Genomic DNA, 26,883 nt, shown 5'->3' on the forward strand with positions numbered 1-26,883 from the left:
TAGTCCAACCCCCTGCTCAGGCAGGAAACCCTATACCATTTCGGACAAATGGCTGTCCAGTCTCTTCTTAAAAACTTCCAGTGTTGGAGCATTCACCGCTTCTGGAGGCAGGTTGTTCCATTGGTTAATTGTTCTCACTGTCAGGAAGTTTCTCCTTAGTTCTAGATTGCTTCTCTCCTTGATTAGTTTCCACCCGTTGATTCTTGTCCTGCCTCCAGGCGCTTTGGAAAAATTTACAAGAATCTTTTCAGTCAAAACTCTATGTCTATTTTGCTGGGTGCTGAGCTTTCAATAACAGTAACATTTTACAATAAAATGTAAAAATTTTAACAGAATCAAAAATATAAGATAATGGTATGTGTTTGTTCATTATCACAGATGCCAGTTGACTCAAGAATGCAATTTAACTGAAGCCAAACTTCAATTTGTTAAGTCAACCTTGGTCAGGTATTATCTTGGGATGAATACAGATAGCATTATCTTAGTTTGTTTTTTTTTTACCTCTCCAGTACTGGGTTACTCAGCTCACATTTGAAAATCTCCAGGGATGAGAAGTCCTTTATAGTGTTGTGGAAAGTTCTACTGCTTCACAGCTCTTACTGTGATTGTACCTTCCCAGTTTTATTAGAGAACACTTACATGAAAGTCTTAGATATTTGTAGACCACTATTATTTATTACTTTAGTCTTTTCCTTTGTAAGCTGAACATGCCCAATTCCTCTTTTCTGGTACAGTTTAGGTACCAAATCTGTAGCCTTGTTCTAAACTGACTCCAGATACTCTAGGTTCTTTTTAAAATGTGTTGCCTAAAACTCAACGCAGAAAACGAAATCCAACCAATGCAAAGTAGAATTATTATTTTTTGTCTTCAAGATCTAGACACCATGCTTTTGTTAATTAAGTCCAAGATTAAATTTTAATCTGTAATATCAATCTGCTTAATCATATTTGATGGCCATTGATACTTCTAGGTCCTCTACACAGACATGTCAACAAACTACATTCCTAAATCCTGTATTTACTGTATGCATTTAATTTTCCTTACCCAGATACAGGACCTTATGTTGTAAGTTTATACCCAATTATATTTGGCTAAGTGCTAAAGCTTTCAAATTTATTTCTGATTGGGATTTTACTGTCCAATTTTGTCCTCTAAACTATTATTTAATATCCATAACTTAAATTCAGGTGCTAATTTGGTAAGATCTCTTCCATCGTCTACATCTTTTATAAAAAGTTTGAATAGCTTTGGGCTAAGGAAAGAACCCTGAATGATACTGTTTCACAATACCTTCCAGTTGGATGCAACAGCATTAATAAGCACCTTATAAGTGAGTATTGCTGTTTAACCAATTGTAAACCTACTGGACCTAAAGAACCAACTATACCACAATAAACTAATGTCTACTGTAATAGTAATTCTGTCCTAAAAGAGATAAAATTAATCAAGCCTTATTTATGCACTAAGAAAATATCCTATATAGTCGGCAAAAAAGATTCCATAGCCTTACTATTTAACATTATTTTCATGCTCTGGTGCTTACCAAATTTTACAACAAATAAAAAACCATTTGTTCTCTTACATGGCCAATATTAGAATTCTGTTGTTATTCATTATTATATTATTTTATGGCCACCTGAAATGTTAATATTACATTTTACATAAGACCAGTAAAACAAATATTAAACAGATAATTAATCTTCTATATAAACTGAAATGGATTGCTTCAAATATTAGTTGGAATCACAGTTTCTAGAGAGTCCTATTAAACTTTATGCTGCATAAATTTTTCCAAACTGAAATAGGAATTAAATGGCCGGTTGTGTCTTCTATTGAATAGTAAACTAACAAACTGCCAATTTTTGAACTCAGGATATGTGAGACACATAGATCTACACAGTATACTTTGTTTAATATTCAAAATCAACTGACAAATATAAAAATATATAATATATATAATATTATATAAAGCCAGGACAAACTATTTTTTGCAATGCAATTCCTGTACATAGAAAAATAGAGGCACATAATAAAACAAATCAAAGGATCAGTCATCTGTTGAGGATACTTTAATTTGGATTCCTGCATTGAGCATGGTAATTATTTATTGGCCTAAATGGCCCTTTCAATTGTGTCATTTTATTATACCAGCTATAGCTGATCTATTATCTAATTAAAGAATAGTGTTTATAAAACAGTAAGACTAGTATGTCTCCTACATACAAACAAAGAGTAAGTCTCTCCGTTTTTCGTTTTGAACCGACTAAGATTTTTAGTAATGTCTCGACAAGACAACTGACACTTAACGCAAACGAGAAGATACGTCGTTAAATATGGTTGTGGTAAAACACACAAAAGAAAATGTACCGTAGATTTTAGAATGTTCATATATGGAGAACATGCATTGATGGGCAAAATTTCCCTGGGCTTTAATTGCACACCCAAATCAAAATTTCTAGTATAGGTTGCTGGCAAGAAAGTAACATCATGGTTATAAAGCATAAAATGCCCATTTTGAGTAATAATAATAAGCTATTGCAGGAGTTGAATTTCAGAGTAAAATAATGGAATGCATGAAGATTAGCAAAATAGCAACATTATTAGCAACAACAATTTCATTTTAGTTATTTCTCAGGATTTTCTTCCTTACACCATTCTATAAAATCTATGCTGTCCATTTCTGAACACACATATTTCATTGTTTTGCTTGCTTTGCTGCTTCACCTTTCTCTAAAGATGAATATTTATATACAATTTCTATGCTTCCTGCTATACAGACAGTGAAAATTGCTTCAATTATTTCTTTAGTGCATTAAGTATTGTTGATGCAGCTTTTTCATTAGTTTCCCTTCTTCCCAATTAGTGAAGAATTGATAAAACTGAGTGCTCTTGAATAAGTGAAGTTGCAATTCAAGAAAAGTTACTGGAAAGAAAGCTTTAGTATTCCTGCCTCCAGCATTTGAAGCAAGTTGAAGTCAACTAAATAAACATATAGCATTGAATTAAAAAGCCTGCCCATGTCTTGTCTTTTTCTTTCGCTATACAAAAGGATCTTTCTGCCTGAAAATAAACAATGCTTGAAACTGATACTATATTTTCAAGTGCAATTTTAAATTTCCAAACTATTTAAAACACATGTGAAAAACTGATGATAAAACTGCTGGCTTCTCCATAAATGAAATGTATACATTTCACCAGTAAAATTTAGTAAAGGATCCGTCAATAGCACAAAGAATAGAGCAGCACTAGCTTTGTTTCACAAACGATTTGAATGACGTCATTAGTGCCATGGTTACAACATTGCTGTACAAAATGTCAGTCATGCTTCTTGTCTCTGATATAAGAGATAATTTCAAACATCAATGAGTTCAGAGATCCATTTCCAAACTGTAAAATAAGGGTAATCTTTCCATTATAGAAATACATGATTCTAAAACTTTCAAAGAAAAATCAGCAGAGAAGCATCTTCTATTATTAGCATTGCTCCTCACAGAAGTTTCTCCACACAGAAATTCAATGTATATTCATCTTCAGTCACTGAATTCACAAGTATATGATTGATAAACAATGAGTATTTTTGAGAGAGCCAGCATTTTGTGGTGGTTTAAGTGTTGAGCAAGCAATCCTCCCTTAGGCATAGAAGCCAGCTGGGTGAAGTGAGGACAGTCACTCCCTCTCGGTCATAATCAGTATCAGGGTCTGTGATAAGCTGGCTTGTAGCTTCACTAAAAGAACTAGGTAAGCATAGAGCAAAAAGAAGTGGATCCTGCAACCCTGTGGGACAAGCACTAAAAATAACAGCAACTTATTATTTCTAAAATCATACTTATTTACAGGTATATGCATTGCCACAGATAAAAAGAATATTCAGCTTTTTTTCAGTGTAGCTGTGCGACTCCAGCACTGCCATCTCAATTCAACATTTAAAACAAAGCAAAACAAAAAAGCTGAAAAATACTCTTCACTATTATTGTATCTTATATAAATGTATGTAATCTACGGTTTCCAGAAAAAAATAATATCTGAAACTAAATTTAAATTGATTCTCCAGTATAAGATGGTATAAAATTATTCATTTTTTAAAATGTTTTTAAAAAGTAACTGAAACACTTGGGACTTAAATCAGTTCAGTAGAGAAATAGAAACTCTAATATTCTTGTCTTGAAAATGTTACTCGTTTAGCTGCCTATGATATGCTCCCCATAGCTAAAAAGAGACAGATGTCTGAGAAATCCAAATGAACCATCCAACTTTCTTGATCTTTGAATCAAGCTCTACAAATAAGCATAATTTCATTTCAGCTAATATTCCCCACTTCATTTTAGACTAGAGTGACTAAAAAAAGCTGCAAAGACTAGTACTTTTTACCCCATCCCCATGTAATTTCATTAACTATTGCTATGGACTCTATTTTGTTGAAAACTAGTTTGAAGCTGCAACTGGGGAAGCTTACCTGCTGATGTATACCTGATGATGCCATCAATTAAACACCAATTTTGCAAATTCTGCATAGGTTTCACAAATAGAATTCAAAGTTTTGAAAGTAAACCATCAAGTCCTCTATGGCTTGGCCACTATATGTCTGAAAGACGTTTGCTGCTGGTGTGATGGGGATATTAAAATACTCACTTTAAATTAAAAGAGGAGGAGCAAAATATGCTACTTCTCTGTGTAAGTCCATTTGTCATAAAATATCTACCTCCAGAGGTTAGAATGACACCTACCCTGACAATTTTCCATTGAACCTTGAAGACAGAATTCCTTTCCAGGGCATTTAATGAGTAAGAAGAAATTAATATCAGGATAAACAATTTTTTTTTAGTAAGAGTGAGGATATGTTTCACGGTTTTATATGAAATGCTGGGAGTCTCTGCAAGATAACTGTTAGAAAGGGTGCTGACAAATAAAAATATTGTGTGTCGTGGTTTACAAAGAAAAACTAATACTCAAAAGGCTGCTTATGTGTACTATAACTTCATGGCTGCTATGATATTGTATTTTGTTATTTTTTATTTGTTTTAGTGTTTTATTCTATTTTTAACTATTAGCCTTCCAGAATCATACAGTAATTAGATAAATAAATTAATATACACATGTAACAAGAAGTTACTTTTCCTTCATAAAGCTTATTTTGGGTTCCTTTGAGTAAGATGGTATACAATTATTTATAACTAAAATTTCTGCCCTTCTCTAACATGGTAAGAGCCTACATGTGACATTGCATCATAGCTAGTTGCAAGCCCATCAACAAGGCAAACATTGTGACCCTGCCTATGTGCCAAATGCCAGTTTTCTTCCATTCTTATTTTTGAGAAAACAGATTTAAGACTGTTGCTCCATTTGACAACTCTGACAAAACCCTGCCTGCTGGCATGAAATCATTTTTCTACAAACAGAAGAATCGTGCAAGATCCTGACTTATGTGGAAGTCAATAGCCACTGCTCCAGAGTAGATATTTGTGCTTGGCACAGTGAGTCTCTGGGTTTATGAATGTTTGAACAAGGAATTGGGCATTAGACTAATTATAGGTATAAATTGATTTCACAGACATTTATTTTTATATTTACTATTTAGCAGTATTGGATTTCTTAGTATTGTTGGGCATGAGTTTACTATAATTTACATATAGCTTAATTCTTAATCCTTCTTCATATAAAATCTATTCAATAATGCATTTGAAACAAATAAAATCTTTAATTCGGTGAGGAATGTACTGGCATATTGTTATTATTAATTGTAGTCTATAAAAAAGAAATTCAGCAAAACAGCGCAGTGAAAAACTTCACTTGGGACTTGGCTATCTTGAGACCTAGTTTCCCAACAGTTTCTGCCCATCCTAGGTAAAGAATCGGGCTGCATCTGCCAAGGGTTCTAACTGACCAAGAAGTACAGTGAGTGTTCTTGACCTTTGGAAGGAGGTGAAAGAGAACTCTGTGATGACCTTCTTGGACTAATTATAACCAGTGATGTCATACTTGATAAGTTTAGCTTAATACTTTTAGCTATTAAATTTGGATTTACTATTTTAATTATTATATTTTGAGGTTGTTTTATATGTAGCTTCTGTAAATGGCTTACAGACCAGTTGGTTTTAAGCAGTAAAGAAATCCAAAAAATAAACAAATGCATTTAGCAGTTTAATTTTAGTTTTTTTGAATCCACAGCCATATCATATATACGGAGAGAAATTACTTCTTTTATAAATGGAGTGTAATGAGATAACATTACAATAATGGTTGCTAAATAAGAACTACCTGTACATTGTTCTAATCTCTACCTCAACAGATAACGTAAAATAACATGAATATAAAACAATATATCAGTACATAAAATAACAATCACTTGGAACAGAGTAAAGCAAAGACACTGCCTATCCTATTAATCCCCATATATTTTTTGGAAAAGCCCCATTTTGAACAATTTACAAAATGTTCATAGGGTTCTATCAACCTCTTTCTACAGAAAATATAGGCCAGTGATGGCGAACCTTTTAGAGACCGAGTGCCCCAAAATTGCCCCCACCCCGTTCTACCCCCTGCCCCGCCCCCGCTCTGCCTGTCCACAGGGCCACTCACTGCCTCTAGGGCCCAGCGTAGATCGCCCAGGCAGCCCAGCAGCGCCATGGCAGCCACACCCTCTGCCCGCACCCCGCAGCATCAACTGTGCGTGATGGGGTATGAGAGCAGAGTCTTGTCTACGCTGCCTGGCTGCCATGTCCTTGGCTGTGCTGCTCTGCGTGGGCCACGCTCGGAGGCGACTCTCCTCCAGGGAGGCTGCTGGTGAGGAGGGGGTCGCGGGGGGAGGCAAGGCTGGGGCAATGGCACATGTGTCCACAGAGAGAGCTCCGAGTGCCGCCTCTGGCACCCGTGCCATAGGTTCGCCACCACTGATATAGGCCATTATTAAAAGCCACCAATTTGGGATCCCAGAAGACAGCCTGAGGCAGTTGAGTACAATTTCCAACATGCTATAGGCCACACTATGTAATTCAGCTAGAAAGAATATGGAAACTGTAAATGAATGTATATTTATATTTGGATTACCTACAACTGCATACATAAATGAATACATAACTATAATTAATAATTTAATATTCAGACTGGTAAAATAGCTCAGATGGTATTAGATCAGTAAACTGGATTATTTCATTTTTATAGTTTTTGAAATGTATATTTTAACCCATTATTTGTGTTTATTGAACCTGAATAAAAAGCCTTAGTCCAGGGGTGTCAAACTCGCAACGTCACATGATGTGTTGTGATGTATCGTGATTTTTTTGCCATTGCCGGCAATGGGGTGGGCACGGTTTCGCTATGATGCATCTGGCCCACAGGCTGGCAGTTTGATACCCCTGCTTTAATCTTTAGGCAACCTGAGTTGTTCAAACATGTATATAGTATAGAATTCAATCACAGGATGAAATCCTCTCATATTAATTTTAAATCGCTGCCGCTCTGCACAGGAATACCATTAATACTAATTATCTTCTAAAAGTGTAAAGTGGGATTAAAGCATTTTAATAGTTTTCTCAAATGATAGGTTTGTGACCCATTTTAATCTTTGTGATCAATATTCATGCTTGATAATTTATTAATGCACACATTATTTCAGCGTGTAGTCTTCCATGGAACTGCATCTACATGGAGGGAAGTGAGTAATAGGGTGCCCCAGGGCTCTGTCCTGAGCCCAGTGCTCTTCAACAACTTCATCAATGATTTGGACGAGGGGATAGATGGGGAACTCATCAAATTTGCAGACGACACCAAGTTGGCACGAATAGCCAACACTCCAGAATACAGGCTTAGGATACAGGAGGATCTTGACAGACATGAATATTGATTGCTATCTAACAAAATGAAATTTAATGGTGAAAAAAGTAAGGTTCTAGATTTAGGCAAGAAAAACCAAAGCATAGGTATAGTATAGGAGGTACCTTGCTCAATAGTAGTAACTGTGAGAGGGATCTCGGAATTCTAGTGGACAATCACTTAAATATGAGCCAGCAGTGTGCTGCAGTTGCCAAAAAAGCCATCACAGTGTTAGGTTGTATTAACAGAGGGATAGAATCAAGATCACGTGGAGTGTTAATACCACTTTACAATGCCTTGGTAAGGCTACACTTGGAATACTGCATCCAGTTTTGGTCATCACGATGCAGAAAAGATGTTGAGACTCTAGAAAGAGTACAGAGAAGAGCAACAAAGATGATCAGGGGACTGGAGGCTAAAACTTATAAGGAGTGGATGCTGGAATTGGATATGTCTAGTTTAATGAAGAGAAGGACGAGGGGGGACATGATAGCAGTGTTCCAATATCTCAGGGGTTGCCACAAAGAAGAGGGAGACAAGCTATTCTCCAAAGCACCTGAAGGCAGGACAAGCAGCAATGATTGGAAACTAACCAAAGAGAAGCAACCTAGAACTAAGGAGAAACTTCCTGACAGTTAGAACAATTAATCAGTGGAACAACCTGCCTCCAGAATCTGTGAATGCTCCAACACTGGAAGTCTTTAAGAAGAGATTGGACAGCCTGAAATGGTATAGGGTTTCCTGCCTGAGCAGGGGATTGGACTAGATGACCTCCAAGGTCCCTTGCAACATCATCATCATCATTATTACTATTATTATTATTATTATTATTATTACTATTATTATTATTACATACCGTACCAAAGCAGATGGATTTTATAAAGAAAATGAAGTCGATGATGACAAGTTATACGTAAATAGTGGAATATTAGAGCAAGTAGAAAAATTTGTTATGCTAAATTGTTTAATAAAGATGGGGAAATTGTTGGAGAAATTTTAAGGTCTGCAACTACTAATAGAAAATTGATGAGAGGTTTATGGTGTGTTATAAAGAATGACTATTGAAAGAAATGAGGGGGTTTTCTGGCCATTAATATAGACAGTATTAGTCTATATTTTATAGTATTTTATAGAAACATAAAATTTTAATGCAGTACGGATAGCGTATTGATCTGAATGAATGTGAGTTCACAGCAAAATGAAAAGAAACAGGGTTAAGAACTAATTGATCTGAATGAATGTGAGTTGAATATAAAAGTGAATGACCACTTTGAAAAAAATAGATTGATATGGTCTTGTAGTGAAGAGGGAATCAATGAGGATCAACTTGCAAAACAAATAGATGAAGGAAAACAGGATAGATCAAGAGAAAGATAAAAGCTGTGGTTTGGTATAGTTGATGAAATCTTCAAAGAGAGAGATATGGAAAGCTATAGGGATTAGTGTTGGTATAAAACCGTTGTTGCACCCTCACCTTTCTTCTTATGCTTTTTGTCTTAACATTTTTTTTCCTTTCCTACACTCTGTATAATATTACTTACATAGGAAGTAGAACACATACTGTATGAATGTGGCTAACTTACATTTCTCCTGTAGCACACAAGTCTTTATTTGAAATCTTTACTTCAATGTTTTCATCCCAGTACTCACAGAATTCATTTTACAGCCTGATTCAAATTTGTGAGTTGCAATTTGTCTCATGTCAGCAGCCATAATTGAAAATCCCAGAAACTAAACCAGTCAGTGCTTACAATAGTATTTCCTTTTCTGCACTGGAGCAATAGATGGTGTTACCACATCAAAACTTATTCATTAAAGCAGGGGTCCCCAAACTCTGGTCTGAGGGCCGATACCAGGCCACAGCTGTTGGGAACTGAGCTGCGCAAGCAGCGGGCACACTTGCAAAACCATCCTCTCTCCCTCCCTCCTGCCACCACAGAGCTGGAAAGGTTGGGGACCGCTGCATTAAAGTATCTAGTGTTATGATTGTAGCTGTTCTTTCTTTGTAACATTTCTTCTTTCATTGATTAGAACAAAGGCCTAATTGCCAGTGAACCTGATAAGCCTTCAAAGTTTTTATATCATATCCCTTATTCTTGCTATAGACAGCCTTCACACTTCATGAATTGATGGGACTGATTGGAATTGTTTTGTATTAATTGGTCACCAGCTACAACAAATCATCCCTTTGTTTTCCTGCAGGCCACAACTATACCCACTCTGCCTTTCAGAGAAGCACTCTTCTGTTTCCTGTTTTACATGGACTTTTTCCTTTCCTTTTTTCTTCTGCAAGGACCTGAACATCTAGTGATAAAGAATATGTTCTACGCTTCTGATTGTTTCTTCTTGTCCACTGTAATTGTTCTTATGTTTGACTGTCTTCCAATGGAATCTTGCTTTCACTTTCAATTCTGTTACTTACTTACTCACTCAACAGAAAACAGCAGAAAAAAGCAAAAAAAAAAAATCTTCACAATGGATGATCAGCAACTGTTAGCTGAACCTCTCGCAATCAGCAGCTATTCAGGAGTATCTTTTCATTCCATATAGCTCACTACTCCGTGCAAACTTTCTGCTCACTCTCTTCTCTCCCTTGCCTTTCCTCCTATTTATTGGTAAAAAATATGTTTGCTCCCTAGAAGCCTTTGTGGAATATCTTAAACATAAGCAATATTTTAGATCAACTTTTGCTCATCTTTGAGAATTCACTATACTATTGGCATTTAATCATTGGATAATGCTGGCTACTGCTAATTCTTCTCCCTGATGTTGGAAGAAGAGTGAGTAACTAAGCAGATATATACATATGTGTTTAATTTACCTAAAGTTTTGGGACATCTGTTGTGATCATTATAGAGATTGTGACAAATCACAATATTCTGCTCCATGGAGTGTTCATTCCTTCTTTCATATCTGTTTAGGGAAAATGAGACTATTAAGTTTTGAGTTTTCTTTCACTGAATGTAGCACAGTCCATCACAGTCAGCCTCAGACCTGTTGGGCAGAAGTCATTTGGGGAAAGTGGAATTTGATCTTATCAAAGAAACTGACCTCAGCTATTTGAAAACAAGGAACTTAAATTATAGTGAAAGATTTGAGGATATTATAAATACATACCGAAGAGACTCTAGACTAAGGGAAAATAATGTAAAACGAACGTAGTAAAAAGTAAACCAAGACGTATTAGAGTCAATAGTCGAACCTATTTAAAGAAAACTACTTACCAAAAGTCTTTATCAAGAAGAACGGTAACACAATATTATGAGAAAAAAAGACTATTATATTAAAAAATTCCTTACCTTACAACTTTTGTTACAACCATGACCTTCCTCTATCATTTGAAAATGAAATATTATTACATATTCCCTATATGATTAGTCAGTGCAATTAGATTACAGGAGGCTGTTTCCATAAAAAAAATAGAGTACCATAAGAGATACAGTAGTTCTTTTCTTAACAGCCAGGAAGTAGATGTGAAGGATGGATGAAAAGAATAACTGAATAATAAAAAATCCTATGGGTTGGCAAGAAGCAAGCTGCAGAACATCTGTCCTCAGATTTAGAAGACACTTGCACTAGAAAAGTGACAGGCAATTTTGTGTTTAGATGGCATATACTATAAAAAGTGATGAACTTTCTTCTTATGATGTGAGGAAGGAAAGAAAAATGAAGTTCATGAATTATGTGCATAAATACATGCTTAAATGAATAGTCATTTAATTTGATTAATAGTGGTAATATACAGAAAAACTCAGAGAAAAGAAGCAAATAAACAGAAAAATGAAGAAAACAAGATGAGGAATTTTCTGCTCATAATATGTATTCAACTTGTTGGTTTTGCCCTAAGATCCTCCCTGGAGCAGAAGGAAAAATGCTCAACACACTGCAAAACTATTGCTGTGATTTGGACCACAACTACAGCTATTTTTTTTAAAGGGACTTAATTGCAGACCAAAGCTTTACTATGTTTGCTCAGTGGATTATTAACTAAAATATACCATTCTTCTAAAGCAGGGGTCTTCAAACTTGGCCCTTTTATGACTTGTGGACTTCAACTCCCAGAATTCCTCAGCCAGCCACGCTGGCTGAGGAATTCTGGGACTTGAAATCCACAATACATAAAAGGGGCAAGTTTGAAGATCCCTGTTCTAAAGAAGTAAAGGAAAACTATTTTTACTGAACCCAATTATAATCTACAAAATAAAGTGCCAGCAGAGCTGCAGAGAAATGATATCCGATCTATTCTCTTGGATATCAATAATTCAGTGTTAAACCATCTAATCTTTGCATTAAAATCTGTACTCTACCACAGTGCACTATTTTTAATATAAACAGACAGATCTGAGATGTAAAAGATACTAATAAAATATATTAGCCAAATTACTGATACAAGAACAGAAAGGGAAAAGTCTATTGATTAATTACATTTTGTATTGTGCATGATTGTATCATATAAACAAGTTTGATTAATATATGTTACTTAATTACCAATTTAATATTATTACAGCCATTTTCGAAGCAAAAGTGAAGAATCTGAATAGTTGGATTTCTACCTCCTCTCCAAAACTTTGGTACCTCCAAGGACTTTAACTGAGAAATAACACAGGAATTCCAATCTGTGTTCAATGGAGACTAAATCTGTTAATGTTTATATAGTCCTCTTTGCCAAGAAAAAAAAAGATGAAGGAGCATCCTGAAAAGCAGTATCCTGAGTGTTTTGTAACCTGTTAGTGTTTTTGTAACCTTTGAACATGCTGGAAGACCTTTTATCAAGTCAACAAAAACACCAACTGAAGGATAATCACGGCATCAAACTTTGTCAGAATGCTTTCTCCATTTGCACAATAAAGACTGGTTATAATTTTTCCAGTCTAGGATTTATCCAACTGGGCACTGGTACAATGTTTGATTAAAATAAATCAATGCATGTTTGATTACAGAAAACCTACTCTATTATATTTTACCTTGTCTCTGATTTTAATTTATTTGATGACATTATTAATGAATGAGAAAGAGACTACGTCAAAAAAAATTAACACACAACACTTATTTATCCTCTACTTCATGAATTAAGGCATACCAAAGTATTATAATATATGAACCAAAATTTGTAACATTTTTACTGTCCTATTTTAAGAACCATCTTAGGATTCTAGAAACAAAAGACCATGTATACTAATTTCATTTTGCAGAGAGAACACACAGAGTTGTACTGTGACCATCATTTTGATGTAGTTTAACAATCTCTGAATTTCTGAAAAAAAAATTATTTTATTAGTGTTATTTTACGCCTAAGGATGTCCTATAGAATTTTCAAAGTTTAATTCGATACTTGGGTACTATGCATCTTTATTTGGTTAAATATTATTTCAACTAAGTCCTCTGTTTCAGTCAGCAAAATGTCTAAAATCACCACTTTCTGAAGACATAGCCTGGAGGACAGACAATAGAGAGTTATGACTGAAATTTCCAATAGAGTCTCTGCAGATAAAACATAGAGAGCTCCTTATTAGCAAAATATCCAAACCTAATGACAACTGATTTTTACACACAGGCTAAGAAGGGAAGACATTCTATGCACTGAACAGAATAGATGCATATTATAAACAGATTCCACTCTTTTGATAATTATCATCTGATGCAATAGGATGATTTTTTTTCAGTTTTTATTTAACAACTGCCTTGTTTAATAACTGTTCACAGTTGCAACAGTGATGAAAAATAACCAATCCTTCCATTTATGACCTTCACAGGTCTATAAAGGAAAGGAAAGCTGAAGTCAGATCATAAACAGTCACTTTCACTTAGTGAAAGTGCTTTGCTTAATGACTGGGTTGCCAATCCCAAATGTGATCACTAAATGAGGACAATCTATAGTGTTATGTATATTGGAAATAATAATGTAAATGGTCTGTGCATAAAAAAATTAAATTTCCATATTGGCATGTGAAATAAATTTTAAATAAAGGAGTGAAATTTATTGAAGTTGACTTATCGACTAACATACGTAACGAATGGAAAAACTATTTTACATTATCATTTTATCATAATGTAATGAAATTTTTATACTATATTTTTCATAAATGATGATAGTTATCCTCTATTTTCATTTTTAGATTTGTGGTGTTCATTCTCTTTCACTTAAAACTTAGGATATCAGATCCAAGCAACTTACAGCACTCAGAAGAAACTATAGGAAAGTAAGTCCATAATATATGTTAGCACTGTGGTTAAATACTACTGCAAATTATGGAAGGAATTCATTTGGAAGCTTTGAATGTAATGGGGAAGACATACATATACTTATCATGTCTTCTTATCTAATCTTATGGAAATTTTCAAGTGTTAGTGGATGCCAAAACTGTGCAGCATTCAGTTTTACAGAAACAAGTGAAAGTTCAAACAGGAGATGATAAATCATTTATATTTTCACTTGGTGATCATAGGCAGCCTTACTATTAAAAAACGGAATTTGGAGGTTTCCTGGGCTGATAGTGGTACAACTGACAAATGTTATTCTAACTTCAAAAGACATGAAATATGTCTGGGGAGGAATTATGGAATTAATTATATTTGAAAACAGACATCTGGATTTTCTAAAATGTTTTTGTTCAGTGGAACCCATTTTTCCCCTTTATAATACTCTTATGACTCCCATAACATATGTTCTGTTAAAAATTAGTCTTCTTTCAATATTAATTTCTCAACTAAAGTTAAATAAAAGTTATTATTAATAAGCAGCCATTTGTCTTATCAGAACCAGATGCTATATAACAATTTCTAAACATTTTCTTACCATCATTTTATTAATTCTTTTTTTTATTGGCACTTATTTGGCTGAATAGAAAAAATGAATTCATGCTGTATTCTGTCTTTTGGAGAGAAAAAACCCACAAGCAAAAGAAAAAGATCACTCAGGTTTATTTGGTGTCAGAAAGTTCTTTCATCCAGTAGAAGTATCTGACAAGGAAGGACGAGGAACCTAATTACTGATGATTCTTTTATTTTCATTCCATTCTACTCCAAAGGGCCTATCAAGTCTCCAGAGCAAATGCAAATTGGGCAGATAAATATCTAAGTATTATCTACCGACCTGTCCCTAATAATTAAGCACACAATAAATTAAAAACTTTGCAAATGTCATTTATTTATCAGTTTAAATAAATAACTGCTAACACTCTTTATTCTGAAATCTTCAGAGGCAATACAGAAATAATCATTAGTATATTCTGGACAGATAAACCACATGAAATTTAGCAAACTAATATAATTTTTTGGTGTATATTTCTGAGATTATGCTCTCACCTTTTTTTTTCCTTCTTGGAGAAATTGTATACTATAGTTGTGCAGAAATCCTTAAAATGGGCAAGATTAATTCCACAAAATTTTGAATATATAATTAAAGATTTATATAAATTTATATAAATGTACATAATTAAAGATTTATATAAATATATTTATATATTTTGAAATATAAGGTTTCAAAATGTAAAGACAAATTAATTTAAAAAAAATTGCCCTAAAAATGGCAATGTGAAATAACAGCAGTTCATTGTGCTTGTCAGCCAACTCTTTTTCAGAATTCTCCATCCCATAAATGTAATGGGCAACTCTGAGAATACAAGTTTTAGAGATGTTCATTTGATCATAAAATACTCACAAATGACCTATAGGTTAAACGCTTCTGCCTGAAATCAAAAAGTTTATGATAGCCAATTAGTTAAATCCCTATCTACATTTGTACACAGTCTTCCACATGCAGTGAGTAATCAGGGCATGGTAGGATTCTTATTTTGTTTTTGAATGCGCTAAGTTTGTCTGATTTATTTCAAAGTCACATTTTCCCTCTCTAAACTTGGCCTTCCTTTGTTCCACTTTCTATTGGTTCTTTTGTTTACCTTATATCGTAAGGAAGTCAACCTTGATTGATATATGACAGAAGGATGGGATGAAACATATTTAAGTCTACAACACAGAGATAATATTCAGAAGTGACTCAGACAGACATCTTACTAATGTACTGAAATATGAGAAGAGATTCACTACAATCATACATGCAAGATTCTATTACTATATCCAATCTCAGCAAACATTTTAGCTTTCCTGTAAAGTAGAACTCTTGGTCTGGTCTACGTAGTGTGGCTGACACCTTATTACTTTTGAAGCCTAATCCTTTTCCACAAATCTGATGGTCTTCTATGTTTTCTTTGCTCACGTTTATTTATATAAAAAAAGTCTAAACACTATTTTAGATTGACCTTTTGTAACAACTTATGTTATCTGGGGGAAAATATTATCAGCTAACATGCTTCAGTGAGTTTAGAACTGTCTAGATTCACTATCAAGATTCCCTTACGTTTTTCAACTCCCAGAAAAAGGAAAATATACTTTCTTCATTTGAGGAAAAAAATGGGGGCAGAAAATACCAGCTGAAGGAAATGAGTGCTGCATCACCTTGAGTTGTCCTGCTTTGGTGAGGCACACTTAGTGGGTAGAGAGAGACTTGTTCATGACTTTTCTTAAAACAATTCCATTTCCTACCAGTTTTCTATTTATTCCCATCTCTATCTTGCAGTTTCACAGACACTAAGCATGATCAGTGAGTTGTTTTGATTTCCTCCCCATCCTTCTCTGGAGTTTTTTCTAATGCTACTGATACTATGCTTTCTGTAAGTGATATCTAGTAGGACCCATTTTTTGGAATCTGGAGAGTAAAAGGAAAAGGTGACATGCTTGAGAGATATGGAGACAAATCTGTTTCTACTTAAAACTTCTCATGAAGATTTTCATAACTTACTACTGTATAAAAAAAGAGTGGGAAGACTAAATCTGTCCATTTGTATAATGTGCTGATTTCACTCATGTATTAATACAAACTGCAGGCAACAAACAGCATTCACCAAAGAAATCTATAATTAGCTATCCCTGAAATATCTAAATTTAATACTAAGAGACAATCTCTGTCTGCAGGGACAAGTGAATCCCGGAAAGCATAGTGAGCCCAAAAATGGCAAACCAATCAATTTAATCCAATTCCAGCACTTCGGCAAAGAATAACTCAACATAATGTTGTTGTTTTTTAAAAATCAAACTCAAAATAACAATATTTAAAAATTAATCTTTGAGAAAAAGCAAAATGTATATAGCATCACAATAGTTCCTGGTGAGAATAAAAAATAGAGATGCCATACTGAGTACTAAACAGATTTCTATGTGTGGACAGTTTTATTCTGTTCCCACAGATTTAAAAACAATGTCACTATTTATCAATAAATGTAATTATAGTGGGAGTTTAATTTGACAATGAAATATAGTTGTTGTTACATTTGTACTGGGAAGCTCTAAGTTTGTCCCTGTCCAAATACCGAATTGACTATTAGGTCATGGGCCAGTCACCCTTTTTCAGTTCAACCAATTTATAGACAATTGTTGTGGTGCTAACAAAATTATAGGAGAATCCCATGTATGACACCTTGGACTCTCAGAAAAAAAAGAAGTAAATGCATAAATAAAATATTCCTATAGTGGACATCTGGTAAAACCATAAATTTAAGTTAATTACTTTTTCTAATTTTGAAAAAAGCGTAATGACATAGATGCATGTTATATCCAAGAAAGACCATACTTAAGAATTTTTACAGTAATTCCTTAGAGGAGTATTACACTATCACAACATCTTTTGGGAAAGAATAATAAGAATAGAGAACAGAACACTGGTTTTCCCATTTTCCTATCTTCCAGTTTCACAAAATATGGTTTGGTAAATCAAAGCAACTGAAATATATGACTGCGATAGAGAATCTATAAATGAAGCTAAGGAATGATGAATTGTTTTAAAGACTTGGTAAAATACATTACAGCAAAACCATTCAAACTCTTCACCCCCAAAATAGGATGGAGATTTTAGTCTTACTAATTCTGGGAGCCTCACTGCATTGGCAGGGATTCTTGTTGCGGCCCTCTTCGTCCTGATGGTAATTCATGCTTAAATGATTATGCCTTGCTTTAACAAAGAGGTTTTGGATATCATTCAATAAAGAATCCTTGGCTGATGTCTCCAAGTCAGCATGGAAATCTGACTCATTTATTTAGATGCATAAGTAGGGATCTAGACCTTATTTATGTTACTGAATGCAATGCAAGGTGTGATCTTAGCTTTGTATTTCTTTCTTGTGAGGCTTCAGTTTGTTAGGCATAAACCTAATACACATAAACCTAATACTGCACTTAGCCATATTATTGAAAAAAATATCTTAGATTTTCAAGCAAACAATTTATGTAATAATTTTGAGAATGAAATAAAATAGTAATTTGCAAATTAAAGCAAAGATCTCCAACTTTCTGAGAAGATTTGAGTTCAAAACAAGTTTCCTATAAATGGTTGGAGTACTCTGGATTAATGAGCTATGTGGAAAAGGGAAGTACAAATACAGTAGCTATAAATATTCAACAGTCTTCTCAAAAGGTAGATTCTCCAGATTGGTCTTGAAGTAAGAAAGAATTTCTGATCAACCTTTTGTTTGCTAGATTAATTAGGCCTAAGCCATGATTATCCTCCTTTCTTATCAATATTTAGAGATGGAAGTGAGGAGGAGGATAGTCAATATAAATTAGAAAAATGCCCACCTAAATAAGAAACCAAAGCATTTGGAAATAGATGCAACAAAGTATCTTTTATTGGCATCCATAACTATAGAGATCACTGGTCTCCTACCGAAGGAATGTAGAACAGCCTCAAAGCTCACAAGGTTACAGATAATATAGATCTGGAAATGGTACATAAGAGTTACAAAAGTAATGGCCTATGAGCATTTCATTTTAATGCAATTAGGGTGCTATCTGATTCTTAGAGTTAGTTTCAGCTTTGGTTCTTGGACAGCCCTAAGACAATAAGGCATAGAAAGGCCTTAAGAGTTGCCCTGTGGTAAGATGGCTGGCTAATAAATTTAAATGATTATAATAATATGGGTATAAATACTTAGGAGTTTTGGAAACTTCTGACATGTTACACAACCAAGTCAAGGAAGCTACTTCAACAAAATACGAGTCCAGAAAATCTTGAGATCAAAGCTGAGTGGAGGAAATATCATAAAGGAAATTAACATCTGGGCAGTGTGCCTGTAATATGATACTCAGCTGGAATAATTGATTGGACTCAGCTAGAACTTGATAAATTGGATCGAAAGACAAGAAAACTAATGACACCATGCTCTGCACCCAAAAAGTGACGTTGATCAATCGTACTTGCCAAGATCTCAGGGTGGCAGAGGGTCTCTTACAGGTGAAACAAACTGTGGAAGAGGAAAAACATGGCTTAAATGACTACATAAAAAAGCAAAAGAGCCTCTGCTGAAGAAGGTGAACAAGGGAAACCTCTTGAAAACAATAAGATTGAAAGCAGAATGTCAAAAGGAAACAACTTGAGCATCGAGTTTCTAACTGGAAAAAGAAGCCTATGCATAGTCAATACCTGAAGGACACTGAAGGAAAGGTAGATACAAAATTAATATGGAGATGGTTGGAATCAGGGGTGCTGAAGAAAGAAACTGAAAACTTCATTTTGGCTGCCCAAGGACAAGCTTTGCAGACCAATTCCACGAAAGCAAAAATTCAACATGTCAGCAACAACAGCAAATGTCGCTTATGCAACGAGAAAGATGAAACAGTGGATCACCTTATCAGTGGCTACAGCAAAATCTCACAGACTGATTATCTACAACATCATGATTGAGTTGCCAAAATCATACATTGAAAGCTTTGCCAGAAGTTTGGGTTTGAATGCAGCAAAAATTACTAGGAACACCAAAGTGACAAAGTTCTTGAAAATGAGCAACTCAAGATCCTGTGGGACTTTTGGATCCAAACAGACAAACATCTGATCCACAACACACCTGAGATCACTAATGTGGAAAAGAAAAAAGTCTGGTTCATTGATATTGCAATACCAGGTGATGCACAAATTGAAGAGAAACAGCTAGAAAAAATAACAAAATATTGTGATTTGCAAATTGAAGTTGAGCAACTATGGAGGAAGAAATCAATGGTTGTACCAAATATGAGCCCTTGGAGCAATACCCAAAGGGCTGCCTGGATACATGGAAATTTTGAGCTTATTAGAACTGAATATCCTGACTTTGCAAAAAAAACAACAAAACCACTCTACTCGGAACTGCCTATATACTCAGATGCTACCCTAATAGTTCTTAAGTCCTTGTTTAGGACTTGAACTGTTAAGTTTTTACCAGTCCCAGACAGTAAATTGAACTGAAGATTAAATCTTAAATAATAATAACAAATATTTTTAGTATTCAATTCAGTGATGGAAAAATAATATTGGGAGAAACTCTTCCTGTAGACATTTAATGGAAGTACCTGTTATAGAAAAGCAAACAGTTAAAATAGAACAGATTGGAAAGCTGTTTTGTATAATGACTTCTACAAAATTGGATGTGGTAATGTGGATGTCACTGCCAGTACTGAATACATTGTCTCCTGTCATGGTTGCCTGTCAGTCTAATACATTTCTATATTGCTTCAAACAGCAATAGTGAAATACTCAAACTAGCTTCTACCAGTTCTATTACATTTGGTCACCAAACTTAGTCATTTTCTTTTGACACGATATTCATAATTAAGGAAATAAAACAAAACAAGTAATTTTTAGAGTGCTACAAGCACTTCCCAATCAATTGTATCCAGATCCTCAGATGTTAAAGGAACTTAAGTCATTTTGTGTCTATTAAGGGAATAGTCCATCTGGCTTGTTTACCTCTCTAAAATCTTTCTCCTTATGAATATTGTGGAAAACATTTATAATTGTATCCATAGAATGGAATAACATTTGTGAAACTTTACAACAATGTAAGTGGGTGAAACATGCCAAATTCCTTAGAAATTGGTATTTTTTTCTTTTATATCATGGCAAATGGGACAAGAAATTCTGATAGATGTTCACACAGTATCTAGAATTTAGGGAAGGATTTTAAATCACTCTTTCAATTAAAGTATTTCAGGCAAATGCCCATGAATGTTTTGTTTGGGACATAATGAAATTTGCCACACAGATTGAACATTTTAATGAAGAATGTATATAGCAATTTTCAGTTAGCTAGACTGATGTAGAGAGTGAGGGAGATGACCTGGAAACAAATATTCAGAAACTGTTACATAAAGAGAAGTATTCCAAAGCCCTGGGATGGGAGATAGTGTTAAGATGACTCCTTCCTGACTCACCGGGATTTAAGCAGGAAAGCAGAAGAAGCACAATCAGACTTGTAAAATTTGTAATTATAGTCTATTTCAATGAAGCACATTTGGGCCTTCCTATAGAGCATTTCCTGATTTGGTCTATTTCAAAGTGTTCACAGATGGAAATGGAAGATCTTGTGACAAACTATAGCCCTTCTTAGATAAGATAAAACTAATAGTCAAAGAGTAAGGGCAAAGACAAATTGTTAACCAGATAGCTTTTCCCCTTAAAATGAAGCCCTTAACCCACTCAGATAGGTAACACAACACTTCTTTTTTCTACAGATGGGAAAAGGTAAGTAGTGAGAGGAACAAGTGATTAAACATTTGATATTCTGGGAAATTATTCTCTCCTGTCCCAAGGTGCTATGATTTGAGGGTAGGAATGTCAGTGAACTGAGTTCAATAATCCCTCTTCTTTTCTTTCCCATCAAAGTGTTTTGTAAGACCAAGCTCCAACTGTTTTAGACATCAAATAGCATATAACATGTGGTAGAATCCCTGAAATATGTATCAAAAGCAATGTATCAAAGATAATTTTTGAATCAGAGACAGGAAATATGAGCGCCATTTGAGCAGCTTCAAATGAATCAAATTGTCCCGATCATTTTTGAGTTCAGGTTTTGTATTAAGTGGGAGTATGCTCAGTTCATTCTTATACAAGCATACCCAACCCAGTTGTATGCTCTGAGCAAGTTTCCCACTGCAATCAGTGGAGATAGGTATTATTAACCATTTCTATGCACAAATGCAGCTTATATGTTTGTTACACCTAAAAGATTGAGTTATTTTTCCACATTTTTTTTTAAAAAAATCAAACAAAATAATATTGTCAGGAAAGGATTGCCTATCTGGATCCAAGGGTCTACGTCATTTGTTAGCAGAACTGGGACATGAAGATCTAAAACAAGCAAGCAAAGAGGGAAAACGTGCCAAGCAGTATTTCTTGAATTCATTCCAATCCCTTTTCTGGCAGTGGCCTTAGGAGACCATTTTATGTAATGAAGTAGTGTGTGTTTACTAATGGTTGTAGTAAAATAATCTACTATCTATTTTATTAGATTATGGATTTTTTTTTAAGATGAATTTCCTTCAAGAAATTTTCTTGGCAGTAATATCAAAATAGTTTGCCATTATCTTATTCCAAGATATTTTTCAACTACCCAATTTAATTTATGATTACCTAAATGTTCTTGCTTTTAACAATTTCTACTGAATAGTTGTTTTAATGAGTTTGTTAGCTCTTTCTGGACCAAATGCTCTAAAGGGAAAATTTAAAAAAATATTTCAAATCAATGAAAACAGTAAGGATTAAATTTTACTTTAAAATAAATAAATAAATGGATTTTAACAGGGTTCTACAAGCTTATCCAGCATATAAAAATTAGTTATCCATATTTTCTGTGGCAAAGAGATGGACAACTCATAGCTTCTGAACCATACATAGTCCCCAGCAACCCATTTGCAGACCCACAACTCCCCTCTCAAATGGTATCACCAGAATTCCATAACAAATTATCCAATTGTGCAATGTTTGCTTGATTTGGGAGGATCTGATTAGTTTTAGAGGCAGATATAAGAATTCAGATCTGCCTTTGGAGTAGTATACCAGGTTCTGGGAACAGTGAACAGTATCCTAATCAAGATAACTTTGCCAATTCATTGATGTTTCATATCCAAGCTGTAACTATTTTCTGTAGAAACTAAGCATTCCAATCTCATGAAATTTAATCTGTAAAATTAAGCACATGCTCCCCTCAGGTGATAAACAGCTGGAAATAACATATTTTACACTGAAGTTTTTGAATCATATACAAAGACAACCCCAGATTAATAATGTAATTATCTCTCACTGCTAAAACAAAACAACTGTATGTTCCTTATATCTCTTATTACATATAAGAAATTTTTGTAATATTGTATTTTTCTATCATCTCTTTATAATGTAGGAAATTAAATTTGTTATCTTTATTTTCATCCAAATAGAAATGTTTAGTCCAAATGGAAATATTTGGATAATCTCAGAAGAAAACAAATATATATTTTCCCCCATGCTTATGTATACTTTAATTTAATTCAAATCGGTTCATATATCTGTCTCCAGTTCCTTCCTTTAAAACATGAGCACTATCATATCAGCTCACATTTATGGGAAAGGAAATTGAACAATATCCACTGGATAACTGATAGGCGTAAAGGATTTTAAAAACTATGAAATATTAAGAACAGACCAGTAGCCTTTACTTGACACTATGACATATGTCAATTTGGTATAGTAAACTATTCAAAAGAATGCATTCTAATACTATGATTTCTATTTTTAAAAATTGCCCCAAATTAGACAAACTTGATAGTTCTATAGTCTAAAGTCCATAATGAATTTATTTAATCTGTGGTCATGTGACACTTCTTCTCATAATGGTCTTTCTATCGGTCAGAACTCAGTCAATTTTAGAGTTTGTTATAAGCATATATATAGAAACAGGCAAAGATAAAGAGTTCTTTTTTTAAAAAAAGTTATTGCTTAGTGCAAAAATAAACTTTTTATAACATGAAGTCTTTTAAATTATTTATCTGCTTGGTAGGTAAAAATAGGACAAAAATCCTAATTCAACAATAGTAGAACATTTATTATCTACCTACTTGAGATTTTGTTTCTCCTCCTAACTCCTACCCTTTTGCAATTTGTTTTTTTATTTGCAAATATAACTGAAGGTTTTTTTTTAAATGAATTAAGACAGAAAATATTAGGAGATTTAAATGATCAAGTGGGAATAGAAGGCATAACTATGGAACAGATACCTAGATAGAAAAGAAGCAGAAATTCATAGAAAAAAACCCTATTCATTCTTTATTATTAATGCAATTCAGACCAGATCAGTTTCAATCAAACACACAACGAGTTGAAATGCCAAAAATGGTCAGTTTATGCTATCTGACTGCTAGACCTTCCTTCAAGATGCTTCACAGAGGGTTATTTTACCCTACAGTCAAATGAAAATCAAAACATAGCAGTCTTGGGTTCTCAAAACACCCCAAAGCAGGATAATATTGGTTACATCAGACTAAGAAAATGAATGATTCAGAGAAACATTTTCTTAAAAAATTAGTAAAGATTAATCAGAATTCACAAATACGGTATTTATTTATATATGGACAGGAGCTGCACAAATGATCCAATTAGACATTCTTTTATTACTGCAGCTGGCTCTGTAAGAAGACAGAATTTCTTTTTTTTTCTTAAAGTGTAAAAAAAAGAAAAAGCCACATGCCCTCTGCTGAATAAATATCAATACCAAAGTCATCTTACCATGTATGTGCCACTGTGAAACGTCGACGTTGACGGATGCTTTTATTCACCAGCAACTTTCTGAAAAAGCACGGAGAGTTCCTTGGAGAACTGCGGGGGGATATTTTCGGAGAAGTGGTTCTGTTCCCGGACACTCTGGGCAGCTCAAGTTCTAAATGCATTTGTTCTTTGAAAGTCTTTATATAAATATCGGTCTCCGGAGCAGCAAGTTCCCTAGAAGAATCTTTTGCTGTCATAGCTTGGAGATTATGTTAGCTCTCACCATACAGAAAACACAACAATAGCACAGCCCAAATACATTGCTGGGGATTCAAACGCTGATAAATCGACAAGCTCTGTGCTGATCATTCATCCCATGTAGACCTGAATGAAAAGGCTGCCTAAAGAAATGGCAGCATAATCGAAGAACGGATAAATCAATCCTGTCAGAAAAGAGCTTTATCAGGCTTGGCTTTGCCTCTGAAAATGCACCAAAGTGCTTTCTGTTTCAGTAGCCTCCTTGTGGATGTGGGTTGTCTGCAAGCTACATGGTGTGACACTCACTGAATTCATTCAGCAGCATATGCAGCTCATGAAAAATTCATAAGGGCTCCCCGTAAGTCCTTTGCCAGATAATGTTCGGATTAAAATACCTAATCAACAGAAATAGAACATTGTGGTGTTGTTTCTCCCTGATCCCTGAAAAAAAGGACTGTTCCCCTTCCTATTATCAGACCTAATTGAAAATGGTTAGTTGATATTCATTCGGCTTGTGTTGTTTGAAAGGTTTTTCATTCAGAATTATCTGTTCACGGCTCAGATTGCAACTGCTCCTCCTACAACATGCTGATTGGTTCAAATTATTTTGACAACTGGGTGCTAGTCCTTCCGTATACATTAAAACAGCACAACATTTTATCAATCTGACAGCTTCAGAACAGATTGTATACAAGACGCCGGTTTTATAATCGCTGAACAAATACAAAGCTATCATAAGAATGTGAGATAAGGATAATCATCTAAAGACTTGTCATGAATTTGTGGCAAATTAAAATATGTCTGACACCTACAATAAAAAAAAGCTTTACTAATCCTATATTTCCTGAAAACTTTAAGACCATAAGGGAAGTGTCAGTGCTAGGGTGAAAACCAATAGTAGTAGGGTAGGCAGGCAGAAAGAACTTAAACACATTTAAGAATTAAATGATTGTTAACATCTTGCAAAGAAAACAACACAACACTTCTGAAATCAGGCAGAAAACCTCAAAGCTTTATAATCAGCAATGCAAAGAGATGGTGAGTTAGTGCTTGGCTCACTCTAAAGAGTCTTAAATCCAGGCTTTTAAATAGAAATAGGAATACAGTTTTATGTAGTATTTTATTTTGGATCTTAATCTTGGATACTCATCAGAAAATGTCAGCCCGATCATCTAGCTGTGGCAATTCACAATTATGGTAATTCCCATTCAACTTTAAAGTCCTACATAGCATGGGATCGGGTTATTTGTGGAACTCGGGATGTCTGCTTTTCCCACCACATTGGCTAGGATAGGCACGCTCCAGCTCTCTTTCCTTAAATATTTCCATTTTGCGGGACCTAGACAGGGGCCCTTTTCCATTGCAGGATGTGAAAGAATGTAGTAGGCTGGATTCCCAGGAAGGGGGAGGGGTGCATTCCAGAGCAATAAGAGGCAGCTTAGTCTAGATATTTTGTGTGAGAGAAAGACGGTGAAGACAGTTTCTCCCTAATAGTTCTCAGAATAGACCAATGCAGATAGTAGAGTGCTTAGTCTGGCAAGATTCTGTCTACAGGTGTGAAAACAATAAAGAACTCAGCTTGGAAGTATCACCACGTGTCATTCTTGGGGTTTGCCCTTGACAGGGGTTTGGGCCCCTATCTATGGAACATCCTCCCTCTTGAAATCCAACAGGTGCCTTTTCACTTTCTGGAAAACAAAAGAGCTGGTTTTTCCCATGTTGGATTAGTATGAAGTTAGAGTGGGAGGAGAGTGTTGTGGGCTGTACCGGGCAAGATGGATTATGGCACCAGGTTATTCTGTTTATTTTCTGTTTTTACTGTTTGCACATAGTGTTCGGTTATGAGCTACCCAGACTTTGCTTTTTAAGATGGATGGCCATGTAAATGTTTTAAATGAATAAACAAATGCTTCCCTTCTGGATTTATATCTCAATAAAAACAGAGTCATCGGTGAGCATGAGAATATAGCTAGTGTTAGGTTTTTGACTAAGAGTGGAGAAGTTCCGATTATATTGGAAAGAAATATGAGTGGTAGGTCTTAAATAAAAATCCCATAGTCCCAGTTCAAACACATAGGTTCTATGGTGTCCCATATGTAAATAAGTTTAAAAAATATTTTATTTTTATTTTTGAAATTTATTAAATGTATTAATAATTTATTATAATTATTATATTTTTAAAATGTGTTTGCTTTAATATATAAATACAAAGAAGAAAGAATATACAAATGAAAAAAAACTGGAAATTTTTTTTTTTAAAAAGTATAAGTCTGTAAAA

This window comes from Protobothrops mucrosquamatus, unplaced genomic scaffold (genome assembly GCF_001527695.2).
Source record: "Protobothrops mucrosquamatus isolate PMUCROS unplaced genomic scaffold, P.Mucros_1.0 scaffold_18, whole genome shotgun sequence".
Classification (NCBI taxonomy): Eukaryota; Metazoa; Chordata; class Lepidosauria; order Squamata; family Viperidae; genus Protobothrops; species Protobothrops mucrosquamatus.